The 17,391-nt window shown below is 35.6% G+C and overlaps 1 non-coding gene across 1 annotated transcript; it reads left to right on the forward strand.

Annotated features, from left to right (window-relative positions):
- Positions 1–1,738: 1,738 nt before the first annotated feature.
- Positions 1,739–1,899, forward strand: Gm22507. Its single transcript, XR_003949130.1, has one exon. It is a non-coding gene; the product is annotated as a U1 spliceosomal RNA (small nuclear RNA).
- Positions 1,900–17,391: the final 15,492 nt, after the last annotated feature.

The raw sequence follows: 17,391 nt of genomic DNA on the forward strand, positions 1-17,391 counted from the left end.
GCTTTCACTGTGAGAACTGGAACCGTCCCACCAAATCCTCTGCAGCCAGCTCCTAACAACTTTTCTCATTTGACTCAAGCAAGTCCTTATTCTGTCACTGATAAAACACACTACTAACCACAATGGATCAGAAGATGCTAGCTAGCTATTCCTAAAAAGATTAGTTGTGAATTCAAACATAAGGAAATCACTGTATTCTTTCTTTACTTTTTTCTTTCTTGTTCATTATTTGATCCTCCTCTGCAACTGCTCTACTTTTGCAATTTATCAGAAAGAACTGTGGCTAAGGAAAAACTCAAATCCTCCTTTATAGCTTTCTTATGCAAGATTTCCAGATTAGAGAAAAGCATAAGATGATCATATTTTCCTCAGTACAGAATTACCTTACACTGATTGATTTAGAGTGCAAACTATTTGTAAACAACTGTATTTTCTAGTTGTCTATTTAATTAATTTAGATCTCACAAATTGGCAGATACAAATCATTTAGCTTATGCTACTTAATTTTTTTCTGCCCAGAGTTCTTTTTTTTTAATTTAAAAAAAGACAGAACTTTAAAAAAATTGGACTTTTGTATAATCTAGATGTTCTAGATTCAAAAAATTAACGTATTGACACATTGTGGGATCTGGACATACAATAAACCATGTAATGTTTAAGAGTACATGTTACTGAATCAGACTGCCTCCTACAGTAGATGCCTATGCGAATCTTGTATTGGGATCTGTTTTCTTGACATTTCAGGAATAGGTGTCATCACATAGTTTTGTAGTGAGACACATAGCAATACGTATAAGAATTTTCACATGGTGCTTGCATGATGTATACAGTGGTACAGACTGCCTAGTTAGATAAAGAAAATATAGTTAGGACTTCAAGCATCTTTGCTTTAAACTCTTTCCTCTTCAAACTAAGTGTAAAACTCTACTTTCCAGGTCTAGTACAAATTCAGAGACATTTGTGAAGTTTAGACTTTTTTCTGCAGGTCTTGGTTTGGGTCTGACTGTCTAGCTTCATGTCTAGCATGCTTTGACATTTGCTGGTGCTAACACATTTATTGCCAAACAAAAGTTCTTATTAACAGACAACTGTCCTTTGTCATTATCGATGTATAATTTGTTCATGCCAGGTCATTGAAAAATCTTTGTTCCCTTAATTTGACAAAACAAATAGGAGATTGTTTTTCTTAATCTTATACTGTGGGAGTTGGAAACTGTCTTGTATTTATCTAATACATTTAGTACAGTTCAATAAAAATTATTTCAAAGTATATGTGCTTTTATGTTCATAGAAATTCAAATAATGATAATTCTATTTACTCTGACTAAACAGTATTGTTTTGAAAATCTGTAGTCTAACTCCCATTTTGTCTTCTATTTGTATCACTAAATTGTCTTAATATGAATTGAAATATACTGGAGATTTCATTTATTTTTCTAAAAAATAAATGAGAAATTTATTGGTGATCTTAATGGAGTGTTGAATGTACTATATTTATTAATATTTAGTTCATTTTCTAAGTGCAATGCAGATAATATGGAGTACTTCATCATAAGTGGCCTTAAAGTATATGCATTAAAATAAGTAGTGCGCCAAAGGAATACCATCATTTTTCAACTATCTTTGACTTTTTTTTCTCCCCCTTAAACAATGTGTGCAATGGGAGAAGCCACTCTTTTAAAGAGGAAAACATTTGCATTCTTATATAAACATATTTATAAACATAGCCATATATTTGATACTTACTTGGCAGGGGAGATAGCATGATCGAGAAGACGTTTTCAGGGTGGGAGCTCATCACTGTACTTGGGATATTTTGGTACCTTTGGCTTCCCCAAATGGGAGAAACCAACAGCATAATTAGTGGTGGTAGGAACTGTGCTTGTGGTCTGCTCTGTAAATTAAACAAGAAAACACATATATTTTGGGTATGTCACTTTTGTATGCACAGAAAATAGAGACAAATGAGGCAGCAGAATGCATCCCAAAGTCAACTCATCCAGTTGCCAGTCATGTTCTAGAGTTATTTGTCAGAGAACATGTTTGTATGTGCAGGTTTATGCTTTAAAACTGTTTGTAATGAGATTGTGCATTTCTTCAGGGTTTCATGTCAGTCTTAAAAATCAAATAACTACTGAAACATTTTTAATTGTTTAATTTACACTCTAATTGTTGCCCTCCTTCCCAGCCCCCCCCCAAGAGTTCTTCACCCCCGTCCCCCGTCCCCTTTGCCTCTGAGCGTGTACTCCCCTCCCACCCCACCAACCCCCTCCCCCCACACCCATGTACCCCCATCTCATACCTCTTCTACTGAGACCAGACAAGGTAGTCCTCTGCTACGTATGTGCAAGGGGCCATGCATGGCCTTTGGTTGGTGGCTTAGTCTCTGGGAACTGCCAGGGGACAGAGAGGGTTAGGTGATACTGTTGGTCTTCCTATGCGGTTGCCACCCTCTTCAGCTCCTTCAGTTCTCCTCCTGACTCTTCATTGGGGAGCTCTTCCTGATCTCTGTCTTTGGTTGTAAGTATCTGCGTTTGTCTCAGTCAGCTGCTGGTAGAGTCTCTCAGAGGACAGTCATGCTAGGCTCCTGTCTGCAAGCACAACATGGCATCATTAATAAGTGTCAGGGTTTAACTTGGGGAGGTATACAAGGAAGCACAGAATTTTATGCTTCCTGTTTGGATTTAAGGATCGGCACCAAAAACATAATATAGAAACTTAGTTTTCTAGAAAAATCTAGAAATTACTTGTGTTTTGGCAATCAGAATGTGCCAACTGTTAATAGAAACCTAAAAAAAATCCATATATTTTCAAATACATACCTGCATTGAAATAGTAAAAATAGTTTGTGCACATTAACCTTTTACCCAGAGCTATATGTTGACAATTATCGCACTTTTGATCTATTTGTTTTCCTTTAAAGTTTCTTTTCCAGAAGCAAGTCTGAATTAGTGTGTACTGCACAATCTAACAGTAAGTTGCAAACAGGTTTTATCATTTCTAAGTCTTTCATTGCTCAGATACTTTAAGAAAGATGCATTCTTTCACATTATCACCATACAATGATCACACTTTAAGAAATTCAGATGGAGTCTAGTATCATTGTATAACATTTGATCCATTTGAATCAGTTGTCCTATGTCTTTTATGCAGTTACTTTTGTATTTGGTCCAGGATCCTATATTCTTATATCATGGCTATTTCAAATTTTGAAACAATTGGATAACACAGAAATTCTGAAGATAAGAATATTAATTCAAAATGAAATAAATTCATTTTAAACATAATATGGTATTCTAGGTTGAAGACAAACTATATCCCATAAGCTTATGCTTTTGAGCCATAAGTCCACAGCTAGTTGGGGGCTGTTTGGAAAGGTTATAGAAGCTTTAAGGGGTGTCCTCTTACAGGGTGGTTGATTAAGTGTGTCATTATTGGTGGGACTTAGGGCTTTATATTCAGTTCCCACTTCCTGGTCACTAGCTGCACCCTAACTGTGAGTGCAATGGAATGGGTAGGCTCTCTGTGTTTGCCATCATGCCTTGGCTGTCATGAAGGACTAAATCCTGGAACTGTAAACTAACTTAAACCTTTCCTTCCTTCGGTTGCTTTTATCAGGGTTTTTATTTTTATTTTTTTATTACAACAGGACGTATAATTAACACAGCAGTGCCATCTGAAAATGAAGGTGGTTGTGAAGAAAGGTATCTATTCAGAAGCTTTATAGGGCTAATAACAGTCAGGGTTCCCCTTACACATAAAAACTCTCTGCAATGTCTATCAAGTCAATGTCTAGGTGACAGTTTATTGATTCCCTTCCCTTCCCTGATAAGCCACGTCCTTTAATAGATCTTGATCTTGCTAACCGTACTTTATCCAAGCACTGGTGTTTGGAAACATAACCCTAGAGATTTGGAAAGAATATTATCATGACAGCAAAACTATTTTCCAGCCCAGTCTAGATTAGTAAGTCATATCTACAGATTGACAGTGTTTCTCAGAGTAAACAAAATGGAATGGGATATTTGAGCAGAAATCTCTCTGAAAAAGATTGAGGGTATAAGATTTACACATATCCAACTTAATAGAAAATACAGAAAACGAAAATGATGCTTTCATTTTGGATAAGGAAACTAAAGCTAGAGATGCCAAGAGGATTGTTTAGTCTGTGTGTGGAAAAATTATTATCAACTACTAATTCTTCTGACTTACAGTCTAATTTCTTTCTTGGTACAGAATTCCTTCCCTAATGTCTGTTTTCTTAGCAGCAGGAAGTTTAGTGATGGCTAAATGTATTTTTTTAAAAACTAGAATAATTTATAATATATTAATTATACTATCAATATAGAATGTACTTGTTAATGAAAACTACTTGGTATAATGTTATATTAATTTTGTTATTCTGAAAAAATATAATATTTCAAATTAGGAATTAAAAAATTTAAACTAGCAATTGATTCAATCCAAAAGAGAATCACACACCTATTTAGAAATGCATCACATATTCATTTAGAATCTTTTTCCTTTCTTTCTTTCTTTCTTTCTTTCTTTCTTTCTTTCTTTCTTTCTTTCTTTCTTTTCCTTCCTTCCTTCCTTCCTTCCTTCCTTCCTTCCTTCCTTCCTTCCTTCCTTCCTTCTTTCCTTCCTTCCTTCTCCTCTTCTTCTCTTCTTCTTCTTCTTCTTCTTCTTCTTCTTCTTCTTCTTCTTCTTCTTCTTCTTCTTCTTCTTCTTCCTCTCTCTCTCTCTCTCTCTCTCTCTCTCTCTCTCTCTCTCTCTCTCTCTCATTTTGACACATTCTTGCTCTGTAATCCAGGCTGTCTTCAATCTTTAGATCTCTCTGCCTCATAGTCTTAAGTATTAGGATCATAGTGGTATACCACCAACTATATCTACCTTAAATGTAGAAACATTTTTGACAACTTTTCAACCAAGTCAGATTTCAACTGTTTGAAATAAAATCAAAATTATTTCTATGTCCTTTCCCACAGTGCTTTGCTTCTCTGTTAGGAAGACAGACAGTTCGCTGTAATTAACTGAACGTATATTGTTGTAATTTGACTAATGCTTATTGTGTTTGTTTCTGTTTCTCTTCCCCCGTGAAGAGCTATTTTCTTAAGTCAAGCTGTGAAACTGATGGGTGGTAGGCTTTTATTTCTTGTATTCCACAGATTGTCATCTGGCATATGTCTCCAAGGAAGAGATTGATTTTCTTGGAAAAAAGTGGTAAATGGGAAATTAAGAGAAACTTAGTGTTCTAACATGAGAGTAGCTCAGAACTTGTTGTGAGTTAATTACTAATATTTTTCAATTTAATAATTCTGATTTCTCAAGTTAAATTTTACAACATTGTTTACACTTCCCTTCCACTTGTGGTGAGTCTGGTCTTTGTTTTCCACAATTTTGCTATGATATTCATAGGGACCATTAATTTCTCTCTACTCTCTCTATTTCTTTAACTACCCTTTTAATTTATCCTACCCCAAACATATCATAGTGTGTATGTGTGTGTGTATATATATATATACACTTCACTCATATGAAGAACATTTTAATGAAAAGTCGCAAGGTGAAAAAGAAAAAAAAATACAAAATATATGGTTCAAAGAGTAAAAGGGCACCAAGAAGTGTAATAGTGCTAAATCCTGTATTCAAGGAAATAAATAGATTACGGGAGTAATGACTTTGGGGCCAGATCCCACCCAGTTAAGCTTAGCTCCAGGCATGGTAGTGCAAGCTTTTAATCCTAGGAGATAGAGGCAAGCAGGTCTCTGAGTTCAAAGTCAGTCTACAGAGCAAGTTTCAGGACAACCACGCATACACACACACACACACACACACACACACACACATATCTCCAATGACTAAGATACACACACACATGTATATACCTATATAAGTTTTTGATTCATATGTCTATTATTTCCAGAACATTGGGTATTTATTTTATAGACACATGAATATTAAATGTGTACATCATCATTTGTATTAAGCACAATGCTATGTGCATAGAAGATTCTTTATACTCCATAGTAAAAAAGAGCTCTATTTCAGCAAGATTTAGATTTGCACTTTATCTTTTAGTAGCCCAACTTCATAAAAGTGCTGCTCTGACAGCTTTGTTCCCCCTGAGGATTGTTCCAAAGATCAAAGAGAAATGTTATTTGAAAAAGAATTATTTACCAAATATAAATAATGTTTCTCAGAAAAAACAGAATTACAAACACAAGTATGAGTGTTATGGAATATTTAAACAATATATTTAATAAAAATTCATAATTGGAACAGTTAATGTAAAAATTTGTCAGGAAACTATAGGACTTTTAATTGTATTGTCCATATATGTTTTGCTTCAGTAACAAATTATATTAGCTGTGAATGAAAATTTCTATTCCATAAAAATAAAGTATTATATGCCTCTGGATAAAACATTTGCTTATGTCATAAGTACAACGATAAAACATCCATGAAAGAAATATTAACCTGAGTTTGTGTCTTATTTAGGATTTCCATTGCTGAGAAGAGACACCGTGACCAAGGCAACTCTTATGAAGGACATTTAATTGGGGCTGGCTTACAGGCTCAGAGATTCAATCTATTATCATCTTGGCAGGAAGCATAGCAGTATCCAAGAAGGCATGGTACTGGAAGAGTTGAGAGTTCTACATCTTGTTTGGAAGGCAAACAAGATAATTTTTACCAGGCTGTTTTGAGACTTCCTTTGTCAAAGAAATTAATCTAAATCACTTCACCTTAGCCTCAAGCAGACTGTTCAGATAATGGCAAAAAGCAGCAACATTCTTCACCAAAATACCACAAAAACAATCTCTAGGCTACATACTGAAGTTCTGCTCTACTTCACTCATATGAAGAACATTTTAATGAAAAGTCTCAAGGTGAAAAAGAAAAAAATACAAAATATATGGTTCAAAGAGTAAAAGGGACAAAATTTGGAAGTGTGATGAAAGGATGGACCATCTAGTGATTGCCATATCCAGAGATCCATCCCATGATCAGCTTCCAAACGCTGACACCATTGCTTAAACTAGCAAGATTTTGCTGAAAGGACCCAGATATAGCTGTCTCTTGTGAGACTATGCCAGGGCCTAGCAAACACAGAAGTGGATGCTCACAGTCAGCTATTGAATGGACCACAGGGCCCCCAATGGAGGAACTAGAGAAAGCACCCAAGGAACTAAAGGGAACTGCAACCCTATAGGTGGAACAACAATATGAACTAAGCAGTACCCCGGAGCTCTTGTCTCTAGCTGCATATGTATCAAAAGATGGCCTAATAGGCCATCACTTGAAAGAGAGGCCCATTGGACAAGCAAACTTTATATGCCCCAGTACAGGGGAACGCCAGGGCCAAAAAGGGGGAGTGGGTGGGTAGGGGAGTGGGGGTGGGTGGGTATGGGAGACTTTTGGTATAGCATTGGAAATGTAAATGAGCTAAATACCTAATAAAAAATGGGAAAAAAAAGCAAAGAGTAAAAGGGCACCAAGAAGTATAATAGTGCTAAACCCTGTATTCAAGGAAATAGATTACGGGAGTAATGACTTTTGGGCCAGATCCCACCCAGCTAAGCTTAGCTCCAGGCATGGTAGTACAAGCTTTTAATCCTAGGAGATAGAGGCAAGCAGGTCTCTGAGTTCAAATCAGTCTACAGAGCAAGTCCCAGGACAGCCACGCATATTCAAACCACCACACAAGTTGTGGCCTTGCTGGAGTAGGTGTGTCCTTGTAGAAAGTGTGTCACTTACAGGGTGGTGTTTGAGACTTTTCTCCTACCTAAATACATGGAAGTAGTCCGTATTAGTTAGGGTTTTCATTGCTGTGAAGAAACACCATGAACAAGGCAACTCCTATAAAGGGCAACATTTACTTGGGGCTGGCTTTCAGGTTCTGAGGTTCAGTCCATTATCTTCATGGCTGGAAACATGGCAGCATCCAGGCACATGATGGTGGCGAAGCAGAAAGCTCTACATCTTGTTCTAAGGAGGACAGGAGAAGACTAACTCTTTTGCACTGGGCAGAGCTTCAAAGCCCACCCACACAGTGACATACTTTCTCTAACAAGGCCATTCCTACTCCAACAAGGTCACACCTGCTAATAGAGCCACTTCCTGGACCAAGCATATTCAAACCACCACATCTCCTAATAGTGCCAGTCCCTGGGCCAAGCATATTCAAACCACCATGTTCCACTTCCTGGCCGGCATAGGCTTGTTCAAGCCCTTGAGTGTATGGGGGTGTACGTAGCCATAGCATGGTGGATAAGACATCTATTCCAACTTCAAAAGTCCCATAGTCTATATCAGTCTAAACAATGTTAAAAGTCCAAAGTTCAAAGTTTCTTCTTAGATTTGTCTTATCACTTAACTGTAATCCCTTATAAAAATCAATATCAAAAAAGCAGATCACTTACCTCTAGCATCACAGAATATACATTACCATTCCAAAACGTCATAATGAAGAAATACAGACCAAAGCAAGATCAAAACCAGGGTGGGCCAACTCCAAACTCAGCATCTCCATGTCTGATGTCAAAGATCTCTTCAGATCTCCAAATTCTTTCATCTTTGTTGACTGCAATGTAATTCTTTGGCTGGTCCCACTTCCTGTTAGCAGCTTTACTCATTAGGTCACACTTCTTAACAGTGCCACTCCCTGGGCCAAGCTTATTCAAACCACCACAGTTTGCCTGTTCTGTTGCCTAGAATATTGTACCGTTTTTGGAAAAAAAAAGTGAAAGAAACACCATTTACATAGCTTTCTATGGGCTTTCAATTAATATAATTGATGTTTTACATTTAAAAAATTCAATGTCATACAAAAATGTCAATAATTTTAGAATTATCAATGAATCGAAAGACCAATTCAAAGGAGTAGGTAACACAAGTTGAATGATAGTGGTCAAGTGAGTTATACAATAAAATCTCATCAACGAATTTTCAGAGGAAAATACCCATATAAATTTTCTCAAACTATAAATGAATAATATATTCCCAAGGACAGTGGTGCCACCACAATTTTGTTGATTGACTAAATGAGAATCTATGAGGTGATGCACAGGCCCTCTACTGCACTACTTTAGTAAAGAGAAATGTGACAATATATATTTAATTTATATTTGTCAAATTAACTTGTTTATAGAAGGATTTTAATAATTAAGTGCATGTTTACTTTCAAGTTTCCAATGTGGGCTGGCTTTCTCATATTTATTCCTACCTCTGTCAATCTGACAATGAGAGAAAATTATTAAATATAAACTCCATTAGTTTTATATATATAAACTTAGAGGGCAAATTATAGTGGTGATTTCCTTGATATATTTATGTACTAAGTATTAATGAAAAGGAAGAACATATAGGAGTTATGCATTCAGGCAAGGTAGAACTCATGCTTACATTTCATAGTTTTTAGAATGATTATATTTCTGTATTTTATTTTGAATCTCTATTTTTATTCCACATGTGTTGATCATGAAAGCATCCTTGCCCCCAAGTTTTAAGCACCCATGTATAAATTGGCTTTATAATCACTTCTCTTAAACACATACATACACACATACACTTGTCCTGTGCTCTTGAAGCAATTCTGTACAGTGAGATATATGCTATTCTGCATTAGTAACTCAAAAGAATAAATTCTTACAAATGACATTTAATTTCACTCACTCTTTAGTTTCTTCATTTCATGACTTTTGTTATAAAAGCATACTATGAGCTTTATATCCATAGATCTATGGTAGAGCCTGGATATATACCACTTTTAAGGCACTAGGGATTTTGTTAATAGATCAAATAGCTATAATCTCTGGGAAATGATATTTAAATGATATGTTTCTTATAAAGTCTATCCTGATGTAAACTATGGTGTAACTTGTATAGATAGCGTTAAATATTCAATAAGCATTCTGATCAACATGGTAGCATAAATGGGGAAGAAATCATGAGGCCAAGAGCTATTATTAGCTGAAAGCTGTTGTCAGGTGAGAGTCCTTTTTCTTTAAGGGTGTGCTCCAGTGGCTGCCTCCCCACCTGGGTACATAATGGCAGCTCTAATGGGACCCAGTCGGAATGAGGAGAAGAGAGAAAGATGTGACCAAAGTACTTTGTATGGTTCTGTAAAATTTTCAAATACTAGATAAATAAAGAACTTTAAAAAATTATTATGGAAAAAAATTAGTCTTCAAATGCAAACAATTCTCTCATCAACTTTTGCATGTTTTCTGTACATGGGGAGTTTGGTATCTGCGTGCCTCAAATTGTGAATATACTGCTAAAAGGTTCTCAACCAAGTAGCTTTTTTATGGAGGTAAAGGGTAAATCCAGGCAATTACGTATCATAGAAATGGATAAGCATCTCAAGAATTCAGTATCTAGGTTCAACATAATATGGTCAATCTCATCATCAGCAACAGAAATAGTTCTTGAGGCCAGGACACTTTAAGACTTGAAAGAGGAGTATTGCTGTTCAGCAAATATGGGTAGAGTGAGGGACATTTTGGTGGAAAGTAGAATAGCATTTAAAAATACATATGAAATAATGTGTCAACACTTTTATCATTGAAGTAAATTCACAAAGCACTGTGGTGAATGAAAAGCCCCCAGGAAGTGAAGAATCACTGAAGGTGAGAATGAAAGATATAAGGCTTGTGACAGGTGACATATTCTTAGAGATTTTATATGAGAGGATCATGAGGAGTTGATGCTTAGGGAGAAAGGGCATGCTGAAAAGAAATAATTAGAGCTGCCATCTAGGCGATGGCCATCAACTCATGGACAGAACCCTGACCATGAGAGAGAGGGAAGTGTCTTGCTGTGTAAGGTCAAACGTGAAATTTGATTAAAAGCAATGAGACGATAGTTTCAGAGAAACTATAATTTAATTTAAATAAAAGTATTTTGTAAAAAACTCAATAAAGTCCTATATGACTACGAGTTGTTATGAATGTTATGAACGCATAATCAGTGCCTTTAAAGACACAAAAGGATTTTTCATTAAAGGATTTAGCTATTTAGCTAAAATACAAGTTACCTCATCCAGTAAAGGCAAAGATCATAAAAACTAAAGGTATTAAAATTCAAGATATTTCAAAATAGTTATGCACAGTATACAGGTTTTAAAACTGCAGCTTGTCTTGTCTTCATTGATGTAATGATTGTAAGGAAAAAATTAATTCCTAAGTTATCACTATTTTGTTCACAGAGACAGTGACAGACTTCAGTACCCAAAGTCCTATAAACCTTGACATTGACTACCATGTATGGAACATAGTGCTTTCATTCACTTATGGTTGAAGGGATACAACCACGCCTGACATGAGCTTAAAAATAACCAAGATCTTTCCCATATATTCCACATTGTCGGGCACTATATCCAGTGACATTAGATCTGCCACAGCTGTTCATGCATTTAAATGAAAGTTAAAGAACTCCTTTTTGATCTACTTTTAGTGTTTACCTAATTTATATGCACGGCTTTGTTCTGGAAGAGCTTGTTCAGAGTAATTTTCTCAGTTTTATCTGTCACTGGTATTTTCATGCCTTTATTTCTCAGTCCTGAAAATGTGACACAAATAAGAGCAGCTTTCTAAATAAAAATTGATTCTTTGAGGATACTTACCCAATAAACCACCTCTTTATATGCATGCTCTATAAATTGGTTTTAAAGAGAAAAATCACACGTCTTAATTCATTGTGGTATACAGATAGCAATATTCTTATCTGTTTGTTAAAGTTAAATTGGGAATTCTGACTAATGCATTGTTCCGATGGCTCACAACATCTGTGTACAATGTTATCCTCTGGTGATCCTGGGGCACTGTAATCACCCCTTAAAATCTGATTCAATCCTATTGCAAGCATCACCTATTGTGGGCTTGAATGGACTCACGTCCTTTCCAACACACCAGCAGATGTGAAGTCTCTCTTGATTTAAGGTCTTAAACATTAGTACCTCACATTGAGAGGAAGTAGGCTGTTTAGAAGAAACAGTTCTTAAGTTTTTCCTTACACAAAGGTTTTCTGGATATTGTGTGTGCACGCACACACTTGTGCACATGTGTGTGCATGTGCACAGGCAATATGTCCATGCATACCTATGTGTAGGTCCAAGATTGACATACTGTGCCACACCATCTCTAGTAGGATCTGTGTGACAAGTTCCACAGACTGAGGCGTTTGACCTCAAAAGGGGGAGGCCTCCTGGAACCAGTTGTGGAACTCTTTGCTGGAAAAAAAATTTGAGCCGTAGTTCTCATGGCAATCTATCTGTTTTGTTTTATTTTACTCCTTTTCTTATTTACATGTTCTTGGTAGCCTAGGCCAAGATCTTAAGTGAGAATAGTGGATAAGAAACCATCCCTAGAGATGGGGCCACTAACATGACCTTATCCCCGGGGAAACCAACGCTTTACTTTCTAAATCATTTACAAAACTATTATGATAAAAATTTTCCCAACAATCAAATTTCATATGGCTACATGTGTGTCATCGGAGGTGGATTTTAGTATATGGTAAAGAAAGCCTTAATTAGAAAGAGTTAAAATAGTTTAAATTTATACATTGAAGATTATAATAAATCAGGCACTAGATGTTAAATAATAATTGACTATGGGGCTGGAAAGTTAGTTCAGTGGTTAAGAGCACTGACCATTAAAGATTTATTCACCTGATCCTGGAAATATGTCACTAGCCTTGGGAGGCAGCTCCCACTGAATACATCCTTTTAGAATTGTTATATTTTGATAATTTATAATGATGTTACCTGTTCTGTTTGTGATTCACTGAATCCATGGTTTCAGAGTTGTAATGTTTGGATGATTTTTGTGCTTTATTGTGTCAAATGATTTTTGTTAGTATCTGTGATTGTTTCACTGGATATAGTTTCTAAGAGATAAAATGTTTGTTTTTGTTTTTGTTTTTTTTTAATGTATAAAATCCCTTGCTTGAGAGTTGCAAAATTCATTCAGACTCAAACTGCCTCTGTGTTTGTTTCTGTTTGTCACCGCCGAATCCTTACCCACCTAGCTTCAAGGACCCTCATTCCAGGGATCCCCATATCCGACTGGGGTGGTCCATGGCAATAGTGCAAGTATTACTTAATCACTTCTTTCCCTTATTTTGAGGCAAGGTCTCTTACTAAACCCTAGCTTTACCTTTCTGCTAGAATATGAGGCTAGCAAATTGATGGATAGTCCTGTCTCTATCTTTCTAGTGCAAGGGTTAAAGATATGTTCCACCAAGTGCCCAGCTTTTACATGGGTTCTGAGGACCAGAACTCTGGTCTTCATGCTGCCATAGTAATTATTTTTTGTACTGAGTCACCTCTCAAGCTCTTGTCGATTTATTTTCACATTAAGTTATTATGAAAGTGATTTACCCCAGAATCATGCTTCTATTGATCCTTAATGTGGAAATGAACTTATATTCATAAAAGAATTTTGTGAAATTATCATTTGAAATATGTGATATATTCAAAGCCATTTAGAATAAGGAAGAATCTTAAAAGGAATATGAGTACTATGGAAGTAGAGGTCATTAATCATTACCAGAATAATTAACATGAATCCCAGAGATACTCCCTTAAAATAATTTTTGTTATTTATTAAACACAAACACATTCACCCACACTATCAAATGCTATTCTGGAGTTTAACCACTAATTTGCTTTTTACCTTAAAGGAATTTCAAATAAAGATTATAGATTTTTTTTTCTGTTCCTGACACCGCACATCAACCAGTTATTATCCAAATTTACATTTTTCTGGATGTTTAATTCTGCTTTTTTGAGTTAGTAACACAGTGCTACTATATTTAGTGCTAGTGCTATGCTGAGTCTCCTGGTATGTAAAACACTAATACACATTTCTTAGGCAGTTCTGATAACTCAGTAGATTTTTACAATGGTCACACCAGATTAATCAGTATTTCTATATCTTTAGACATTTACTATTTGTAATGATCTGGAAATTCTAAACTCTTGCCCTTTTCGATATATAATGGATGTTGTAGCTTGAAGTCATCCTACACTGTTGGAGAACCCTAGAACTAATACTTTCCATCCAATTGTGTTTGTGTCCTGTGGTTAAGTTTCTCTGTTTTTAGTCTCTAGTGACCAAAATTCTACCCTTTGCTTCCAGGTGACCAGAAGTTTTGGATTTCACAAATGAGAGATCTCTGTGATTCAGAATAGAAGACAAATGGTTAAGCACAGATAGAAAAACACCACTTGAAGGTTTCATATTCATATTTAGTTTAAATCACAAAATAAGATTATTTATGTACTTACATTCCAGGTGTTGCTCACCCTTGGAGCCCCCTCCCACAGTTCCTCATCCCATTCCTCCTCCCCCTTGCCTCCGAGAGGGTGCTTCCCACCCCCAACAGCTATGATGTGCTTACAGACAAGAGCCTGGCATGGCTGTCCCTTGAGAGGCCCTACCAGCAGCTGACTGAGACAGAGACAGATAGTTTCACCCAACCATTGGACTGAAGTCAGGGACCTGTATGGTTGAATTAGGGCAAGGATGGAAGAAGCTGAACGAGAGAGAGAGAGAGACCCCATAGGAAGATCAACAGTCTCAATTAACCCAGAAGCCAGGGAGCTCCCAGAGACTGAGCCACCAACCAGGAGCATGCATGGGTCTGTCAGAGGTCACAGCAAATATATAGTTATATGACTTTTACATATACATGACATTATTTGTTAGGTTAAAAATAATGACTATAACACAGGTTTTACTGTCTGTTATATGACTTTCTCTACTGTCCAAAGGCCAATTAGTTCCAGAATGGGCATAAAAAGGCAGCCTTAACAGAGGAACATATGAATTTTGAAACATTCTCTGTTTTTATTAATTTCAGCTATGGGTGATTATTCTGCTTGCATTCTGGTATCAACAATCACTATATTTGTTGCTATTAAAATATTTAAGTTTGAGGAGTTTTAGGCTTAAAAATACAAACATTGAATGAGACGTTCCATATGCTGACTACCCTGCGTGTCCTGCCATTTGAATATTACGTTAGTATGGCACATCATTCTTTACCACCGATGAACCAAAACTGAAACACTGTTATCATTTTCTCTACAATTATCACAGATTTCAGTCATTTCTTCCCTATCACTGTTTTCTGGTGCAAGATCTTACCTAAAGCACTGATTTTTTAATTTAATAACGTAATGGATCCCCTTCGTTTCCCCTGGGTTATGAAAGGTTCTCAGACTTGTCTTATTTTGGATGACAATTTTGAGGGGCACTGGTCAAATATTTTTTACCAGATGTATGTTAATTGGTGTATGCCCAGTGATCCTTTAGATGATTAGATAGAAATGGTGGTTTGTTGAATAAAATAGTGCGTCACTGTGGGGGCTGGCTTTGATATCTTTTACATATCTTCAAGCTCCCACAATGGGAAGATAGTCTCTTGGCTGTCTTAGTATCAAGTTTTAAAACGCAGAGCTCCTTCTCTAGCAGCTTGTCTGACTGGACACTGCCACGATTCCTGCCATGATGATAATGGACTAAACCTCCGAAACTGTAAGCCAGCCCCAATGAAATATTTGCCTTTATAAGAGTTGACTTGGTCATGGTGTTCTTTACAGCCATGAAAACCCTAAGAGAGACTACTTCCATGTAGATTTGCTTATTTTTATTTCCTGCAGAGTTAAACCAGAGGTGTTTAGTTGTTGCTTGGAACACACCACCACCCTGTGATATGTACTTCCTTGCTTGAATTTTTTTTCATCCTAATATGTTAAGAAAGGTTTCTGTTATACCTGTGATCTGACCCCTTCCTTTGGAGTTTCAATTTTAATTTTTGGGCCTGTAGTTTGTTGAAAGTTCATTTCATGTAATGCCAGTAAGAATGTAGATTTAGGTCCATTGTTACAGAATCCTATAAGTTTATTGAAGAATAGGTCGAACATCAGATTCTGGCTTCTAGATGTTAATAATACTATTGATGTACAATTAATTTAATTCTTATTAGTGAACAGAACCAGTTCTGTTTATATATATATATTCTTTTCATATAATATATATTTCTATATACTGGAGCTATTCATTAACAATGCCAGAACTAATTACAATTTATATGATATTTATATATATGATTATATAAAACATGTAATTTTATTTACACCGATTTATTTATTATGTTTTGTATTATAATTTTATTATTATAACAAAATATAATTATATGATTATAAATTTATAACATACACAATATACTATATAACATAAATTAGTTATATTAAAACAAAATAGAATTTTATATATTGTCTTATAATATGTTATATAATTAAGAATATATTATATATAAAAATTAACATGTAACTATAGTATAATAAATGTTATATATGTGAAATAATAATCATATACTTAAATATAATATAATGTATGCCTGCAAAATACCCATTCATTGTTTCCTCAAGTATATTTAATCAATAATTTCTATGATTAGTTATAATTTACTGAAACATAAATTTAAATTAAATTCTCAGAACTTTTTACCAGTAGCATTAGAAAGAATCTTAACAGCTAGAGTAATTCTTATGTATATTTTCTTTTGTATTTAGACTGAAATTTAGTTATTGCCAAGCTTATTTTAGTCACTACCTTTTATGTTCCATACCATGTAGATAAATTACAGAATAACAATTTAAATGAGATTTTTCCTCAACAGTCTGCACTTCTTTCAGTAAAACCGAAGCAAGATTACTTGTAAATGGAACTTGCACTGAGTTTGAAAAATGAAGCTGCCTTCTGAATATTATTGCTCTACCTAAAGCCTGGGTGACCACTGATAGACTTCTTGGAGCTCTTCTATCAGTTTATCCAAGGAAATGCACCATTATTCCATCCACTTCCGTGAGACAGGACCTGGCTTTGCTTGGCAAGGTCAGCACTGCCTCTGGTCTAAGGAGAATAGGGGAAGTACTGAGGATACCGGCCTCTTCTGATCAAGTACTGAGACTGTGTTATGACTCTTGTTCCGGTATAAAAATCCATCTCATATATTTTGATGGCACTTGTGTTCATGGCTAGTGGAAAGAGAAGGCAAGTCCAAGTTGTTGATAGGTGGCGAATGACTTGCAATATAAAGAGATAATTATTATTTTAATGCTAGATGTGTTTGAGCAGTTAAAAATAAAGCCTAGACACTACTTACTTTTTCCCTAAAACTTTAATATCCATCAATATATCTTGGCATATTTATGACCCCTCCTTGCAACATTATTGAGCTGTCATAAAAAGTTTTAAAATTCTGCTTAACAGTGTATGCTTTATGTTCAAGATCCCAAACAACTATTGTATTTTGTAATACTTGATCCCAAAGGGAAAATAGTTGTTAAGTATTCTGTGAAGTTCTACAAACTTT

Source organism: Mus musculus, chromosome 10, assembly GCF_000001635.26.
Source record: "Mus musculus strain C57BL/6J chromosome 10, GRCm38.p6 C57BL/6J".
In the NCBI taxonomy this organism is placed as follows: Eukaryota; Metazoa; Chordata; class Mammalia; order Rodentia; family Muridae; genus Mus; species Mus musculus.